This window comes from Nycticebus coucang, chromosome 14, assembly GCF_027406575.1.
Source record: "Nycticebus coucang isolate mNycCou1 chromosome 14, mNycCou1.pri, whole genome shotgun sequence".
Taxonomy (NCBI): domain Eukaryota; kingdom Metazoa; phylum Chordata; class Mammalia; order Primates; family Lorisidae; genus Nycticebus; species Nycticebus coucang.
This window is the reverse complement of record NC_069793.1, coordinates 82949376-82968964: the sequence shown is the minus strand read 5'-3', so window position 1 is coordinate 82968964 and position 19589 is coordinate 82949376.

Below are 19589 nucleotides of genomic sequence, written 5' to 3'. Positions count from 1 at the left end.
GCTCTAATCACTTGTTTCTACCAGTTAATAAAGACCAGTCTCCATGTAAATCCTATGGAGTGGGAGTAAGGTGGAAGGGTCCTTTACCTTTTTCTTGTATAAATGTCATTTATATAGAAAAAGAATATGGACTATCTTTCATGTTTTAGACTCTTTCACAAGTAAAATTATTTTAATCCTCAAAACCAAGTTTCTGCAGGTATTTTATCTTTATTTACAGACAATAAGCTAAATCTCAAAAAGGTTCACACATCTGCTAAGAAGCCAAGCCACAGTCTTAATGAGAACTTCCTTAAGTCAAATTCCACATTCTTTCCATTTTATCACAGTAGTTCTGACCTACAATGTATCTGCAAGGTTTGCTTCAGCCAAGTCAGCATCACCAGAAGACTTTAAAAGCCCTAAAGGCTATACAACTTTCCCTGAGCCCAAGGATCTACTCAGACGAATGGAAGCAGTGAGCCGACTGACTAGTATTGTTCATTAGCATAACTCCCATTCCCTTACCTTATTACACTGGCCAACATGGAACGGCTACCACATCCTGCCATCCCCAGTGCGGATCATTTTCCCTCTGCACAGGCAAGCTTTCTTCTCAGTAATGCCATCCCTTTAATGCCTTGCACCTGGAGAATAATGAGGTGAAAAAGAAGTCACTTCTCAGCAGAAAACAAAGCAAGGCTAGGGAGGAAGGAAGGGAATTTGATGGAGCCTTCCAAAAAGCAACTATCTCCTTCCCTTAGAATTGTTACCCTGGCCCCATTATTTTATTAATCACATGAAGCAGAACATACAAGGCGATTCTCTCTGCATAACTATGTCAGCTCCATTCCCAGCCCTTTCAGCATAACACATAGTACTTACTGCACTTAGCTATCCCAACACCTTGCTTGTGCCTGGAGCTTGTGACTTCTCCAAAGAGACTCGTTCTCACTTCTACCAATTCAGTGTGAACAACTGTCATTGAAAGGAAATGAAAATAATTTTTGAATGTGCGTGACTTTCTTCTAAGGCTTATGAAGTCCTTGAGGAAAAGAAAGCTCCCTCAGAGAAAGAGAAACATTCATTCATTCATCATTAAATAATTTGTATGTTAATATTTAGAAGGGATTCGATCTTTGGCATCACACTGACCTGAGTTCTAATCCTAGCTCCTCCAGTTAATAGTTGCTTGTCACATCAAAGGTATTTGATGTCACTATGTAAAATAGAGGTATTACTAATAGACCTCTAATGCCCACTGCATTGTAGAAATCACTTGGGGAAACGTGCACAGTTAGCATGGCACCCCTCGTAAAGTACGTAACCAGGGACTGCTCACTGCTGTATGTGTTTGGCATTGAACTGGGTTTTGAAGAGCCGGAAGTGATTAAGACTTCAGCTCTGATGTCAGAGGCAATGAATTATTACAAAACAGGGGAGATGTGAAATTATAATACAGGAAATACTGAGCTATAGGTACGGCTGTGATTTAGAGAAGGAAGCACTCTATTTAGTCTGGCGGTATCCTTCTGCTGAGTTTCTTCACTATCTTGTTTTTATCTTACTGCGATACACTAACTCTTTAATAAAATGGCTTATCTGTATATCCCAGGAAATGGAGCTTCCTGAGAACAGGAGCTTGTCTCTTCATATTCTGTCATTTTCTGATGCTCGCCATCTAGCTTATCACCTACATAGAAGATTTTCAGTAAATATTGGACAGTGATGGGTAAAATATGTTCCGGGTAAAGAGACTGTTCAACCTCGAATAGGTTTATGCAGAGAGAGGTAAATAAGGAAGGCCTCGTTATGGAAGGCTTAGTGGGCCAAAAGAAGAAACGGGCTTTATTACAAACAGCCACTGAAAGCTTTGGAAGACAGAAGAAACAACAGAATAAGTTTTTAAATTTTAGTGTGAATATGGTATGTTCAAGCATGAAGAAAATAGACAAGTTGAGATGCTGGTGTAACAGCCCAGAAATGAGGTGTCGGGGTTTTGAGCAAATGCAACCAGAACATAAATGGAAATTAAGGGACGGTTTTGAAATTTCCCCCAGAGAGAGGTGTAATGGGACTTGATGACTAACCCACTGGATGCGTTAGAAAGGAAAGGAGTGGGGCTGAGCTTGAGTCTGACAGAGTATTTGTGCCACACAGTGGATCTGGAACACTTCTCTCCCTTAGGAAGGAGTTTTCCAAACTAAGAGGCTGCCAATGGTTTCAACTTTTTCTACCTGTCTTGGCCTTTCAGGTAAGAACTAAAATAAGAAACCCATTCAAACCAATGACAAAGAACTTGTTTTTAGCAGAAAATGGAGAAACACAATATTGGCTACAATGTTCAGAAACAGGTCACCAGCTCTTATTCCCAGAAGCCACCATCCCTCCATCTTCCTCCTCACTCTTCCATTCACTTTCCCATCTCCATCTCTCAAGAAATACATGCATTTCTTGAGTATCTACCTGGGGCCAAGCACTGTTCTGCTTTCAAATATTCCATAATGGCAGGCAGTTTGCTGCTCCCTATGAGGCACACAACTGTAATAGCAACTGTACAAAGTACAGAATGATCTTAAATTTTTTTATTACATTGATTGGTTCTGTTTCTTCATGGGGACAGCAGTAAATTGCTCTTTTAAATTTAGCTTTGAGACACTATAATTTCAGTTCTAAATGCAGAAATTGAACTGCTTTCAAGATAGCAAAATGATGGCAGTATCCTGGTGCTACGATACAATGACAAGCTGAAATACAACAAACCATTCCATTACCCTATGGGAATTATAATGTCCATGCTGAGAAGGCAGGCTTGCTTTGTGAGCATGGCACCAACGGCTCTTTCTGTCTCAGAAGCAGAGATGATAATGCCTACCTTGTCTCACTGATAGGGCTGGTAGAAAGATGACACATAACTGCCTATAAATCTGCCTATGAAATATACCAACATCAGAAAGTATTATTTTTTATCATTATAGGTTGTTGGGGTTTTTGTGTGTGTGTCAAGAGTGTTCCCAGAGTCTTTTTTATTTCATCAAATTTGACTGAAAAACGCAAATAAAGTGAATTCATAAAATACTTAAATTGACAGGTTAACTCTTTTCTGTCTAGATAAGTGATGTTAAGCTAAATGTCTAGTTTTCTCATCCTTAAAACAAAGATGAACATGACATGTGTCCTGGAATATTGTTGTAAATCTTATAGCTTTCCAACCACTCCCCAAATCTATTAGCCTGAAAAATACTGGCTTATGTTCCAGGTTTTCACACAAAGCTTCCCTCATACTTCTCATCATCTCCTAGGAACTCCACCCTCACCTGAGATCCTAACCACTCTTCTCTTCTCTCAGGAGCCTCCAATCAGACCCCTGTGATACACTCACCTTTTTTTTTTTTCATCTTTCTCTGTAGTCTGGGCCCTTTACAATGTTGTCTCATTTAATAGTAACTGTAGCAATGAGTATAGTGCTCACATAAAGCATGTGTTTAATAAATATTTGCTGAAATAAATGGATAAAAGATGCATACAGCACTGCTTTGTGCCTTATAGGAGAGTTTGGCCATTATTAATAATTTTGAATCTCATTTCCTAAATGTTACAGAGGATGAGTGAATTCATGGCAAGACAAAATGGTGTAATAGTCTTAACTGGGAAGAGAAGGAATTTCTATAAACTCTGTAAGTCCATGTTTTTCAAGCACAAGTGATTTTGCTCCCCAGGGGACATTTGGGTGCCGCCACTGGGCAGGGGCGCTATGAGCATCTAGTGGGTAGAGGCCAGAGCAGCTCTGATCAACACTCTACGATGTGTGGGACAGCTTCCTACAAGAAGGATTTATGGGGCCCCCAAAATTGGCCAAAGTTGAGAAGCCCTACCCTGCCACTCTTGCCTCAGATAGAGAATGTGCTATCTTTTAGGTCTGCTGGTGGAACATTTGACATTTCATGAGCCTTTTGGTGTTTACTACTCATGAATTTCATATAAGGAACTATGTGATTGTTTCACAGATAAGCACTTTAGCAAAATGAGCTGTGGTTTGCTCACGGTAATGCTAGTCAGAGAACGGCAAACAGGAGGGCAAGTCAGTAATGTCGAAACTTTTTCATCTCTCGGCAGATGCGGGCCTGGTTGGTCTTTGCTTAGAGGAACAAACTCTGCCAAGAAGTCTGGAGGAAAAGGTAGACTTTCCTCTATCGAGGCAAAAAAAAAAAAAAAAAATACAGGACTCTTATTTTTCAAAGACTATGGCAGAATAATCATGGAAACAATCCTAGTTTCCAAGGAAATATAGATGTATGTAGTATTAATGTTTTGATAGCTCTGCTGTTTTAATTGTTTTTGAAATGAATTTTTTTTCCTTTTAAGGATAAAAACCTCGCTATGAACCCTACCCTCGATGACTGTCTCACCTAATGCTGCCTCCCTCCCCACTCTGTTTCTGTACCGCATACCAGCCCTGTCTCAATTACTTGAACATCCTGGGTGCTGGCTCACTCCTCTGTCATGAACATCCATAGTTTACCTAGTTAACTCCTATTGATCTGTCCAGTATCAATTTAAATGTCACTTCTAGAGTTTATCTTCTCTAAGCTTACACAAGGGCCCCAAATTAGAACCTTGTCTTGTTCACTGGCCATTCTCCCTAATATTAATACTTATCGCAGTTGTCATTAAATCAGTTCTCTAAATTAAACATGGCAGAGCAAGAACCATTTCCATCCTTCCAAACAAGGCTTATGTATAGTTGAGACACAATAAAAATGTGTTTAATTAGTAAAAATAACTTTTTAGAAACAGGGTATCCCCATCGTAAGTTTAAATGATGTTGAGAAGTAACTCCTGATTTAGAATCTCAACATTTTGCAAAATAACCACACAAAGATGCTGTAAGTGAAGACAACTCAGCTTCAGTTGAGCATTTTGATGGTAACTTGTATCATCCATACGAGGGGATAAAATTCTTTTTACAAGAAGCAAAAAATAATAACTGCTAATAATATCAAGGTGTGTGTGGGAAGCTTTATGAAAATGCTAAAAGAAATCATTCGGAAATAGAAAAGAAGATTTTGCAAAGAAGAAATTAAATATTTCAAGTGTCATTTCTCCCTAAATCAATTCGTAGATCAGTATAATCTTATTCAAAATCCCAATGATAGTTTTAATATGTTACAATGATTCACCTGGACTACTTCTCAGTTAAAAATAGCTAACAGAATTTCAAAAATAATTAAATTGGAATTCACCTACTGAATATAAAAATTTATACTGATGTTTTTTCAGTATGGCCCTACTATAGAACTCAAAAGACACCAGAACAGATATTCCTGAAACAGAACCAATTGTATATAAAAATTTGTCAGTGATAAAGAATTACACAAAAGAATTGACAAAAGAAAACATTTTATATTTGGGGAAAAAAAATCAAGTTAACTCACTTCTTACCATACGCTAAAATAAATTCTAGTACATGAAACCAAATAAGTCAATAAATTATAAAGAAAAAAAAACAAGGGATAAAGGAATACTGATGTTTTTGAACATAAAAGCCATGGAGAAAATGACAGAGAAATAGATTAGTGTATTTGCTTTGTGATACTAGCTGCTTTAATTTACCAAGTGCTTGGTATGTGCCAGGCCTCATTCTACATGCTTCCCATACATATCAAATTGATGAAATTTCATCATCTCCCATGATCTAGTTGTAATTATGATGCCCACTACACAGAACAGAAATAAGGCAGAGAGAAGTTAAAGTAATTTGACCAAAGTCACGTGGCACAGAGATGTCAGAGCCAAGGTTCACTCGTAGGCAATCAGATACTAGAACATCTGTTTGTTATTGTGCTCTTTGGGCTGCTACAGAAACACATCAAACATGTGTACATCAAACATGTGTACATCAAAAATACAACAGAATAAAACCCCAAAAGTCAAAGGCAAAAAACAAATTTGGAATAATCAACAAATATGATTACAAGTATATAGCCTTTGAATTAGTCCTTTTTCTCGATTCTCCACCTTTTTTACTTCACTTGTCATTGTATAAAAGATATTATATGTGTATGTTTGTGTAAAACTCTTTTATAAAACCATAAAAAGACAGGACTCCAGTGGAAATTTAATGGGCAATAACTTAATCAGGAAGTTCAGAAAATAAATACTTAGTAATGGACTATAAACATATACAAGGGCTGCCTGGAAAGTATCCAGCCACACACAAACACACACTATATAATATAAACATATATATACACATGGCTGATTTGGCTTCCCTCTGGGACTTTCATTCTCAGGAATTGACTGGAATTTCCTGGTAAGTTTGGAGATGTCAGGAGCAGCAGGAAAATGGAAAGGTGAGGCTCTCTGTTCCACCTGAGGCTGCAACCCATTGTCTCCGATCCCACTGTGGCTGAGAATGCCACTTTCATTGTGACAATTCCTTAGCTAATGTCCACCTCCTCCTTCCTCTGTTTCAGACAGACTTTTTTTAGACTTTTTCTTTTAGTCCTGGATCTCTTTGCAAACAACTTCCTGAGCATTGCCCTAAAATGGAAAGCAAAAGTAAAAGAATGCTTAAAATTTTTACCAGGACCTTGTTGCTAAGCAACCGTTTCCTTTGTTTCTGAGTATATGAAATATGACATTGTTTGCAATGTGTTTTCAGGCCTTACCTCAGTACAAAGGAGCAAGGTGGGGAGCAGGGAGGAGGTGGCAGTATAGAAACCTTTCAATTGCAAAATGTAAAGATATAATATAAGGGGGGGGGCCCAAAAGAGCCCACCATGGACATTTCAACCCACCCCCACCACATGGTGCCAAAAACTTCAAAATGGAACATTTCCTATATTGGCACATTTTTTTTTGTGAGAACAAGCATATGGTTACAGGCATATTCTTACCTTCATTATGCTTATTTCCTCTCCATGGGAAAATTTAAATGCACTGTTGACATCTTTTTATAGTCACATAACAAGAAAGCAGACAAAGAAATGTTATGATTGGACTTGTTCACAGGATACCACAGACTCTAATTCTGTAAGTTTTTTATATTCACAAGACTTGTCTCTCGTATGACCTACTTCTATTAGGGTCCTGTTTGTTAGACCTAGGCTGGCCTCTAGGATAGCCTATAAATAAGAAAAGATAGTGCTATCGATGGGTCAGAACACGCTCACAACTCACTTTCTACTCCATTCTCACATTTACCACTTTTATTTGGTTGAGGGCAAGAATCCTGATTGGGCAGCTTACTAAGAAGTGGATAAACCGTAGCAAAATATAAAAATTCTATGCAGCCAGGCGCAGTGGCTCCCGCCTGTAATTTCAGCACTGTGGGAGGCTGAGGTGGGAGGATTGCTAGAGCTCAGGAGTTCAAGGCTTGTCTGAGCCAGAGTGAGACCCTGACTCATGAAAAAAATCGAAAAACCCAGCTGGGTGCCACAGTGAGCACCTGTAATCCCGGCAGCGTTGGAGGTTGAGGTTGCAGTGAGCACCTGTAATCCCCACAGCCTGAGTTTGAGGTTGCAGTGACCTACGATTCCATTGCACTCTGCTCAGGGCATAGGGTAGAACTCTGTCTCCACAAAAAAAAAAAAAAAAAAAAGGAAAAAAATTCTATATAGAGACTTTTGTTTTTCCTCCTGCCAGCTGCTGGGGAGCTCTGATGAAATCTTTTGTAGCCATTAGGATCACTTATAATCCAAGACTTCAGTATAGTTAGGAAGAATGAAATACGGAGTATTATTCAGCTTGCATGATTCTCAGACCGGTCTATCAGTACCCTAGACAAGAGAAGTTCTCTACTTGGTCCAGTGTACTCACCAGAGATTGCACTGGGTTAAGGTATCAAGGATAGTCGGCACTAAACCTTTGCTTTATCAATCGATGGGGCATTTTTCTGTCATATATTTCCCTATAGAGCAGCGGTTCTCAACCTGTGGGTCATGACCCCTTTGGAGGTCTCCTGCATATCGGATATTTACTTTAAAACTCATAGCTGTTGCAAAATTACAGTTATGAAGTGGCAATGAAAATAATTTTATGGTTGGGGATCACCACAACATGAGGAACTTCATTAAAGCTCACGGCATTAGGAAGGTTGAGAACCACTGCTTTAGAGCCATGTAGGAGGGAAATGGATGGTTGAGGTCAGTATTTTAAGTTCTCTGGCCACCTTCTTATCATCTCCATCATCATCCCCAGCATTGTCAGCTGGCAAAGAATTGGACTTGATAGGATTCCAGAGGTTTGGGCTTTAACCCTGACTTCATCACTAATAAGTAGTATCATCTCAGATGCTAATTTATCCCATTGGTGTCTCTTTTATTAATAAAATGAATCATATCTACAGAACAGGTATAAATTGATAGTATTGGTATTGATAACAATAAAATAAACAACCATGTACTTAACATACCTAATATTCAATTAAAAAACAGAAAATTACAGGCATCCTTGAAGTCTCCACCTGTCCCATATTTTCCTTCACATTGTAGCCATTATTCTGACTTTTGTTTTAACAATCCTTCAACTGTTTAATAATTTTTATTTTGATATAATTTCAGCTTTACAGGAAAATTCAAGAGTAGTACAAGGAAATCCTGAATACAGATTTACCATCTGTTTACATGTTGTTCATTTGCTTTATTAGATACATAACCACACACACATTTCTTTCTTTTATGAACCATTTGAGAATAATTTGCAGATATTTTTCCCATTTACTCCTAAATGTGACTGTTTTCTATAAACAAGGACAGTGTATGCTATGGTTTGAATATTTGTCCCCTCCAAAACTCATTTTCAAATTTATTCCTCCATGTGGCATTATTGAGTTCCCACCAGCAAGAAGGCCTTCACCAGATGCAGCAACCTTGGATTTATCAGCCTCCATAACTGAAAGAAAGAAAGAAATTCCCTTTTGAAATAAATTACCTAGTTTTAGGTATTCTTTTATAAGTAACAGAAAATGGATGAAGACAGGAAATATGGGCGATTTTGCTAATAATGAATACCTGAATATGTGAAATGTCTTTGGAAATGGGTAATGGGCAAAACCTGGAAGAATCCGAAGTTTCAGGCTAGAAAAAGCCTATAGTCTTATCAACAGAGCACTAAAGGTGATTTTGGTGAGGGCTTAGAAAACAAGAAGACTAGAGAGAGTTTGGAACTCCTTAAAGATAGCTGAAGGGCTCTGACAAGATAGCAAATGGACCTGAGAAACAACCATCAGAAACTGGAATCAAGGCCATTCTTGATATACATTGACAAAAAAAAAAAAACCGGCAGAACCATGTCTGTGCCTGAGGGTTCTGTGGAAGGCTAAATTGGAGAGTGTCTGGCAGAAGAAATTTCCAAGAAAAATAGAGAAAGAGTTATATGGTTACTTTTGACTGCTTATGCTGACATTTGGGAACAGAGAATAATTGAAATGTAGGATTTATAATTAAAAGGGAAGCAAGGAAAACATATTTGGAAGAACTCTCAGCCTGGCCATATAGACTGAAAAAGTATGTTCTTAAGGGAGACTTGGTGGGGTCTGCTGGTCCCAGGTGGAAGGCTGCTGGGTGCTGCTCTTTGCCAAAAAAAAAAAAAAAAAATGTGTGTTCAGGAGAGGGAATCAAGGTGTAGTCCAGCAACCATAGCAAAGAGAAGACAGAAAGGCACTCTGCCTTAGAATAATGGAAAAAAGACCTTGAAAACATTTCTCAGATTTTTGACGGTGCCCCTCCCATCTCAGGCCCGGAGACCTGGGAAAGCTGAATGGTTTCCAAACACGAGCCTGGAACATTCTCCACGAACTCACTGCCCAGGTCCACTTCAGGATTCTGCTTCCTGTACCCTGACAAAGTGTGGTACCTTCCTGTACCCTCCACAGTGACCCCAGATGTGTGTCAAGTGGCCCCAAGTGCAGCTCATGCTGCCGCTCGAGAGGGAGAAATTCCTGAACCCTGGCAGAGTACATGTGGTGTTATTTCTGTAGCTTTGCAGAGAGCAAGAACCGTGGAGGCTTGGCATCCCCCACCCAGATTTCAAAGAATATTGCAGAAAGTCTGGGGACCCAGGCACAAACCAGTCACAAGGGCAGAGCCACTGAAGAGAGCCCCCACTAGAGCAATGCCAAGCATAAATGTGAGGTCCGAGCTGCCATGGCATGTCCCCACTAGGGTAAAGCCTAAGGGAGCCATGAGCGGGACCACCACTGGACCTTAGAACTTTAGAGTCAGCAGCAGCAGGCAACTCCCACCTGAGAAAGCTTCAGGGACTGAACCCCAGTCTATCCAAGCAACCGTGGGGTCTACATCCAGCAACGCCACAGGGGTAGGGCTGTCTGAGTCCTTGGGGTCCCAAACCCTCCCCAAGTGATTTCACATGAAATCAGAAGAAATTATTCTCTAGCTTGGAGAGTTAATGTCTTCCCTGATGGGTTTCAGGCTTGTCTGGAGTCTGTTACTTCTTTCTTTTTGCCTACTTCCCCCTTTTGGAATGAGAATGTCTATCTTACGCCTTTGTGTCCTGAAAGCAGATAATTTGTTTTGATTTCAAACTCACACATGAGACTCTAGTCATCAAATGTTTTTGAGTTGGTATTGGAACAAGTTAAGAGTTTAAGGCCATCAAAATGGACTGAATGTAATTTGTATGTGAAAAGAACATGAGGTTCGGGGGACTACGGGCAGAATGTTACTGAAGGAATATTTGTCCCCTCTAAATCACAGGCTGAAACTTAATCTCCAATGTTGCAGTATTGAGAGGTGATCGGGTCATGAGGACTTTTCCTTTGTAAATAGATCAATTCATTAATGGATTAATGGGTTAATAGACTAATGGGTTATTATAGGAGTGGGACTGGTCACTTTATAGAAAAAGGAAGAAAACTTGAGCTGGCATACTTAGCAGCCTCTGCAGAGTCCCCACCAACAAGTGGGCTCTCTCCAGATGTGACTCCTCTGCTTTGAACTTCTCAGCCTTCACAAGGAATAAACTTTTTTGAATAAATTATCCAGTTTCAGGTATGAAATTATAAGTAATAGCAAAACTGACTCAGTATATTTTTCCTATAATGCTGGATGGGTGGATAGGTATATAGACAGACTGATAAATAGAATGCTCAGACTTTTGAGAAAGGTGGGTCTTATTTTCTTAATACATTTACTCATTTGCTTAAGCTTATAATATGTAAAAACTAGTTTTAGAATTTATCTCATACCACTACCTAGAAGCAAACCTAGAATTCAATATAATTTATGTTCTTTAGATAAAATTTACATTCAGTGAAAAAAAATTTAGAGATAAAGCTGCCTGAGTTGTGACAAATGCATACATTTGCCCCATCCTAGTCAATCCAGCATTCCCACCTCTCCAAGTGTTCTGAATTTTTTTCAACTCTGGATTACTTTGGTCTATTCCAGAACTTTATATAACATAAAGATAATTATCTTTTAAGTCCTCCAAATTTATGAACATGCTATATCTTGCTTTTATTTAGTTCTTCTTAATTTCTTTTATCAATGTTTAGTTTTCAATGTACAGATATTGACCATATAAAATATAAATTTAGACCTAAGTATTCTATTTTTCTCTTTTGAAGATACTGTAAGTATTTATTTTATTTTTCATAAGTTGGCTGCTAATATAAGCCTACGATAATTTTGCATATTGACCTTGTATCTTGTCTAAGGGTCAAGAAAGAACTTCCCCTTTGCTCTCCGAAGTTTCACTGAAAAAGCAACTGATAAAAGAAAGAGTAGTAGAAGAAATGGCATAAAAATTTATTAACATGCATGGAGGGAAAAATAACAGTGATACATAATGGGGCATAGAAGCTTATGTACCATTTTGACCTTACAGAAAGAATGGGGCTCAGAGCCCCTGTCCCCTGACAGGTTATGGAGGTAAATCAGGTCATGGCCGCAAGATAGGTTGTGAGAGGGAGGAACGAGGAAGCCTCACTTACAAAGGCGGTTTTGTGCTCTTTCCCTAAGTGGCTTGACACGATCTGTGAAAATGGTTCGCTACTCACTTGACTCAGAAAACCTCACAAAATCATGCAGGTGAAAAGGTTCAAATATTTGTGTTCAGTTTAAGAACATACGTGAAACTACCCAGGCCATCAAAGGTATGAATACACAAAAGCCACCAAGTACCTGAAGGATGTCACTTTAAAGAAACAATGTGTACCATTCCAAGGTTACAATGGTGGAATTGGTAGGTGTGCCCAGGCCAAACAGTAGGGCTGGGCACAGGCTCGGTGGTCCAAAAAGAGTGCTAATTTTTGCTAAACATGCTTAAAAATGCAGAGATTAATGCTGAACTTAAGGGTTTAGATGTAGATTCTCTGGTCATTGAGCATATCCAGATGAATAAAGCACCCAAGATGCATTGCCTAACTTCAGAGCTCGTCGCATTCACCCCTCCAGGAGCTCCCCCGCCACGTGGAGATTCCTTACTGAAAAAGAAGACATTGTTCCCAAAGCAGAAGAGGAGGGAGATAGAACAAAAAGATATCCTAGAATCCTAGAAGAAACTAAAGAAATAAAAACTTGTGGCACAGGGATAAATACAACATAAAATAAATGCTAGTAACAGTAAAAAAAAAAAAAAAAGGCCATCTTCTTGTTATGAAGAAGAAAGCTTATAAGTCAGAACTTTCTGAGAGAATAGATGACAAATGTTTCTTTCAAGCTTTTAAAGGTGTCAGTTGCTTTTTCCTTAGAATTTTCCATACAGGCAATAATGATTCCTGCAATGATGGATTTTGTACTTTTTTCCTCAAAGGTAATGACTTTTGAACTTTTCATGCCTCACTGCTTTGTTGGAACCTCCAGTAGAATTGTTAGGTAGTCAGTAAGGAACAGCTCTCCTGGGGAAGGAGAGCTAGCTGCCATCTTGGTGTCAGTCCAAAATGTGCCAGTCAAAACTTAATGTCCCAACTGCAAAAGGATACGGAAGACTCTCTGACCTAACAAACGGTACAGTAGAGTCTTGAAGGTGACTTAAAACAGCCTTCAGACTAATTATCCTATCATGTGCTTCATTCCTTCCAGTCGGTTCTCAGCAAGCTCAGGGGAGGTCCACTGCACAGTAAGACTCTGGCTCTCAGGTCACCTCTGAACCACAGGTAGGCCTGACTCAAGCAGTATGAAAAGGAGCCCCCGGCTATATTCAAGGCCTCTGTGCTTCTTTGCCTACTTGCCCTGGCAACGGAGGCCTGTTCACTGTTTATGGCAAATGTTTCTTGCTCTATAAACCTATTATCTCGCTCTTACTCTGTAAATCTACCTTTCTCTTCCTTAGTAAACTGTGTTTCATGTTTACCTTACATTGGGCTGTCTGGTCATTTTTGACCAAAAGTGCTCCAAGAACCGAGGACCAAGACAGTACCTGAAACCCCACATTTCAGGAGACAGGCAGGAGAATGTTGAGTTAACTTTTGAAAGAAAACAACTTTGAAATTAAATCATTAAATATGATATTGGCTATAGTTTTTTCATAAATAATTTGTCAACTTAAGGTACCTTTCTTCTATTCTTAGTTTGGTGAGAGTTTTTATGATGAGTATGTATAGAAACTTGTGTTTTTGTTTTTCTGAATATGAGAATAGAAGAAAATTAAAAGGACAGGAAAAAACGAAAGGTAAACTCTCTGCCCTTCAGGTTGGAGCCTGCCTTAGCACCTCCATCCATTTCTCAAAGAGTCCTCTTCTTGTATGAACTCAGATTACATTAGAAGGCAGTGCTTAATTTTTCTCTATTATATATGTGTGTTGCTTTTGTCTTTCCTGACAAGGGAAAGAAACAAAGACAGAGAAAGAGGGAATAAGAGAGGGAGGAAGGAAGGCAGGGAGACAGGGAAGGAGGGAGGGAGAGAGAGAGAGGAAGGAAGAATTAACCCTCAGGTGGGAATAGAAAGCCTCATTTCTCCTTATCCCCTACTTTCCTTGGCATTGGGCTACACTCATAGTGACTGCTTGGTCAGTTTCAGCACTGATTTTTATTAGTAATAAAATGCTATAATTAAAACCAAAAAATGCTATAATTGTTTACTATTTTAGAGTTTGATATCTAAAGTCTCATTTTATTCTCAAAACAACTCCCCAAGGACTCATTTTATAATAAAGCTTCTGTGGGGTCAGAGAGGTGCATAACTTGCCAGTGAACATGGAACTCCTTCTAACAGAGCTCAGGTGCTGACACTTTATCCGAGCCTGTCCCAATGTACCAAGCTGCCTGATTTCCATGGTTTCTCTCAAGACCATCTCTGAGGCCAGCTCTTGTCCATGTAAGGATTATTTGTTTGAAGTCTCAAACCTGGTCAGATCAGGATACCAAGCCACAGGTGTACCTAGCCCATCACTATAGACCTACCCCATTAACACACTTGTGTTTAAAACTGCTGAGAAGGAGCTCGTTAGACATTCTGCCACATATTAGGTACTTAATTATATATTCCTCATTGCATGTTGTGCCAAATCCTGAATCCAATTTGTACGAGCATTCCCTCTCAGGTAAATAACTCTTTCTGGGGAAAGGTTCCCAGAGTTTCATAAGGGACTGCAATTAAGACCATCATATTTGTTTAAGAATTCCACTGCTAGAAATATTGCATCTCTTTGGGTCAGATGGCAGGGAAAAATCTGTACCATGTCCACATTAAATGGATGTCACTTTCCTCAAGAAACTGCCAGGGGAAACAGAGATCATTAGAGGAGGGTGCTTGATTCCATTTACCAATAGTCTGAAGCACAATTTTGATTTAGTTTCCCAATTGTATCTCTGTCTCTTGCAATGTATATGTGCTCCAGCAACCCAACTATTTGTCATTCCTTACACACAACATGTAACTGATTTTTGCCTTCATATGCGCATGCTCTTCTGTCCACTAATAATATCAGTCATTCCCCCCAATCCTCCTTTTTCACACATTTCAATAACTGCTTTTTCAGCTATTGGTCTGTCATTTTGTGAAGTAGTTAGCACCGCTGGCTCTACTGGGGTACAAAGGGTGGCACCCCCGGCTTGGTGTTGTTCCACCTGGATTCTGCCCCCAGCAGTTGCCCACATTTGGAGAGGATTGAACATCCTACCAGTCCACCAACCGGAACACTGTGTGCCGACTGCAGATGAATGCAGAGGACACAGGCCAACCAGCCTAAGTGCAATAGTCTGGAAAGTAACTAGAACAACCTACGATTGATTACTATATCATTAACTGTCCATCAGAGTGGTTCCATGGTGATGTCTGAGCCGTGAGGAGGACCCATTCTAGACTCTATAAATGTAAAACCGAGACCATAACCAAGCCTTTGTCTTTTGCTACAACAGGGGTCTGGTGGTCATTATGTCATTATGTATCTTGCTCATCTGTAAATCTATATATTTCTCTTGCTGTGTAATCCTGCCTTGCTCCCCTTCAATAAATTTCACCTTGTGCTTGCCTTGCTTTGATGTGTCTGGTCATTCTTAGGCCAAAAGCACACCAAAAACCAAGACAAGATCACCAAACCCAACAATTTCATAGGCATTTAGTAAGTACTACCTGTGTTCCAGGCACCATGCGAGGTTTTGGAAATGCAGAAGTGAGTATGACAAAGTCCCTTGTCCCCAAGCAGGGCCTGGTGGGACACAGTGGAGCATCACCCATCTAAGCATTGCAGAGCCATTGAAGGATTCTTGGTGGAGGCTGAATAAACGGAGACCTGGTTCACCTAGATTAGGAATTAGACCAAAAGAAAAAGTATGAAATCTAAGACCAGAGAGAACTCCCAACTTCAAGACAGAACTCAGCTGTCATTCCTTTCAAAAGACTTTCCTGATTTTTCCCCAAGCTGTCAGTTGTCCTTTAAATTTTCATCAGATCTTGTGCATCTTGCTACCCTCTTTTGTAAACATTTATGGGGTTTTCTTCCTCAAGAAAGTAAGAGATCATTGAAAGTAGTACCAGAGCTTTATCCAGCTTATACTACCAGCACCTGGCGTTGAGCCTAGTTCCCCAGAGGTTTAATAACTGTTTGAGGGAACAAATAGACCAACCAACCAACAAAGCAACACTTCTGGTTGAGTATATCTAGATGAGATATACCGCCCATGAGATAACTGCACTGTTCTGGGCTGTAATCCTACTGTACTATGCAAATTCTATAAGCCAGGGCATCTGAGTGTATCCGAGCCCTCAAAGGGTTCCTGTGGTGGGAAGGTCTGGCTGCTCAGACTGTCCTCCCAGAGGGTCATCATCTGTGACTTTCGGAACCAGTTTGATGAAAGGGTTCCTATGAGATAGAAGGAAATCAGAGTGTCTTACCCCAAAATATATTGCCGTGGCGTATTTTGAGATGGTTACCATAGGTTCAGCAGACAGAAGTATCATTTATGGGGGGGAATTTGCAGCTGTAGTGAATCTCCATTAATGCAGGTAGGCCTTCCCTTATGGAGTCTGATCTAGGAGATTAACTGAGAGTCAGACGCTGTCAATGGCCTGAAAAGAAATAGTTACCATCTGTCCTCTCCAAGGGCTTCTACCTATAAGATTTCATTTACATATCAAGACCACCTTTGCTAACCAAGTCTTTTCTTTCCTTCCTCTCTGTCTTGCCACTAAGACCTGTTTTGCCACAATCTGAGCCCTCATTCTTTACAAATTTCTGTACCTTACTGTGAAACCACCCTTTACAAATTAATAAAGGCTCGCAAGGCAGGCATGGTGGGAGGAGCCTGACCTCTGCAGAGGCACAGGAGTAGTTAAAAGTAATAATAATAATAATAAGCAGCCACTGTCCCCTTGTTTGCTTTCCTATAATTGCTATGCAGGATTCACATAGCTGATGGTCATAAAATTCTTATTTTTTTCCTATAAATAACATGACTTTTGTGAAACTAAAGGTTAGTTTTTGACATATGTTTCATGCCCTGCTTCCAGGGGATAAGCTCAGACCAGTGGCCCTATTGCAGGGAAACGAGGGAGAGAACGAACACCCGAACACCACATTTAAGAGGAAGAAGGACTTCATTCAGCCAGCTGAGTGACTGGTATAGAAGAATTCCAAATGGCCCCGCTCCTGGACTGGCTTGGTCTTTCCCTTTTATCTCCAGTCAGAAAGTTCCAGCCCACGGGGATCTTTCTCATTGGTCAGTTTGAATCAAGTGGGAGTAGGGGTTCCAGCTCTTACAGAACCACAGGCTTTTACAGAAGCCAAACCAAGAATTAGTTTTCAGATCCCAGGAAGTTTAAGTCTACAAATACCTAAGAACCGAGTCACCACAGGAAGGACCTCACAGGTGTATCCTTGGGGTCTCCTTGAGAAGACCTCTGTTCTTTACAGTAATTCTCAACCTGTGGGTTGCGACCCACAGGAACTGTATTAAAGAGCCCCAGCATTAGGAAGGTTGAGAACCACTACTTTTTCTGGGTATCCTCCCTCAGCACATACCAAGGAACTGACACAGTTGGTATTATAACCCCCACCCTCACAAGAAGGCAATTTGTTCACCACTATATGTTTCTCCCCTGAACCCAGGTAATTAGCAGATCCTATTCCAGCAGAGATGGATTTGAGAAATTCCTCTCACCTCCTCACATGGTGCTCTGCAATATTAAATTCTTTCTCCACTGCAGCCCCAGCTGTCTCCATGTACGTGGTATTAGCTCTTCTTTGTGTAGCAGGTAATGCAACCCAGTTGAGCTCTGATAATTCAGAAGCCAAGTCTCCATTCTGCAGAATCCCACGTACACACATTAAAACAAATGTATGTGCCTTTTCTCCTATTAATCAATCTGCCTCATATCAGTGATTTTTCAGCAAACTTTTAGGGGACCAAGAGCCTTGGACTCTACAAGATTTTGACACTCAGAATTGTTTCTCTTCAATATAAAAACGAACAAACAAACAAAAACCAGTCCCTGCTTCTCCATGGTCACATAGTTTTAATTCCATTTTTAGAGATGTAATGAATACTTACTACTATAGTCATGGATGCTCAAACTCAAATCAAATGACAATCCACTTTTGACTCTGCTGCCTTTTCCTCACAGTCACAATAAGAATCATTTTATCTACACACAGTAGTCACTGTCCAGGTCTGTCCAATCCTAATGCCACTATTGTTGGTGTAAAAAGAAAATCAAAGTCTCAGGGCCACCACCCTCCAATTTCTTATGCAAAAGAGGAGGTGAAGGCCCGAGGCACCTGTGAAGAACTGGCCCCACAGATCAATCAGTAAGGAACTTCTTTGCAGAACCTCCCGTAAGTAAAGACATGCAAATTGTAACTATGTGTAGCACCTAAAACTAAAGTCTGCTGAATACATGCTAAGAATAAATTACAAGATCATCTTTACAGGCAAAAGAATGGAAGACAAATAGAATCAGACACTCTTCACCCACCCAAGGACATCAATGGAACTGACCCTTCCTTCACTCCCTTTTTCTCTTCTAACATTCCCCTTATTTTAAGTAAACTGTAGATGTCCTGGGCCTGGAAATAATGTGCTTTGCCTCATCAGCACCCCCTCCCTCCCTTCCTTCTCTCTGACTTTCTGTGCTGAAGGCTCCAGCTTCCTTTTCAACTTTGGCTTAATAGTTCTCATCAGTTGAAATTTTTGTCTCTGTCACTCTGCCCAACATGGGGAAAAATTGAAAGGTTGGTGGCCACTTCATGCTCAGAGAATGCAGTTTTAGGCCAGGTTTAATGAACGGGAGAGAGAGAAAGAAACCCACTTGGGCAGGGCTGAAGATGGCATCTCTGCAGAGGGAGGTTGGAGTCCCCTTTTAATACGGGGCCTTAAAGGGTGGGGAAATTCCAGTGTCTGCTGGAGATTTTTGTGGGTTAAGGCCTTTTGACACAAAGTTTTGGCGTGGGGCTAGCTAGACCCTTTGTGGTCTTTTGTTCCAGGAGTGGAGGAGGAGGCGAAGGGTTCCTGTGGGGCCTCCTTAGACCCCTAATAGAAATAAAATAAAATAAAATAAAATCTCTTGCCTATCAACCCCAAAAGAATCATTACCACCAAATGGGAAGAAAAAGAAAAAAGAACTTTGAAGAACTTTGTTTTTAGTGACTAAGCATTAAATCAGACTACAAGTCGAGTCACAGACAATTCACTAAAGAGATTATAAAACAGAAAGAAATCTCACCATTTATATATCTAGACAGATATAGTCTATTCCATGTAGGTTATTGTCTTTTCTCAAAAGAAAATAAAACTTTAATTTTAAGACAAGCAGCTAGTTACAAGTTGGGGCCTACCGCCTAAAGTAAACACCCGCAGAGACAGAGAAACAGGGCACCAACCTCCCTGGATCACGTTTCAAAGACAAGGCTCCAAGGCCCCCAAGAAAGACGTTCCTGGGAAGCAAAACTGTCAAGAGGCTCATTTAGCTTTTAAAGAGATTTATCTGTATGTCAAACAGACAAAGTATTTATGATTCCAAGTTCTCTAGAAGACTGCTAAAAGAAAAGGGAAGTGGAAATTTCTCTTTTTTGGAAACCAGGAATAATTTTAAATTCTTTCTTTTTTTTTTTTGTTTTGGTGTGTGTATGTGTGTGTGTGTGGGGGGGGGTGTTCATTTGTTTTTTTAGTTTGTTTGTTGGTTTGTTTTCTTTGAGATTTGTAGACCCA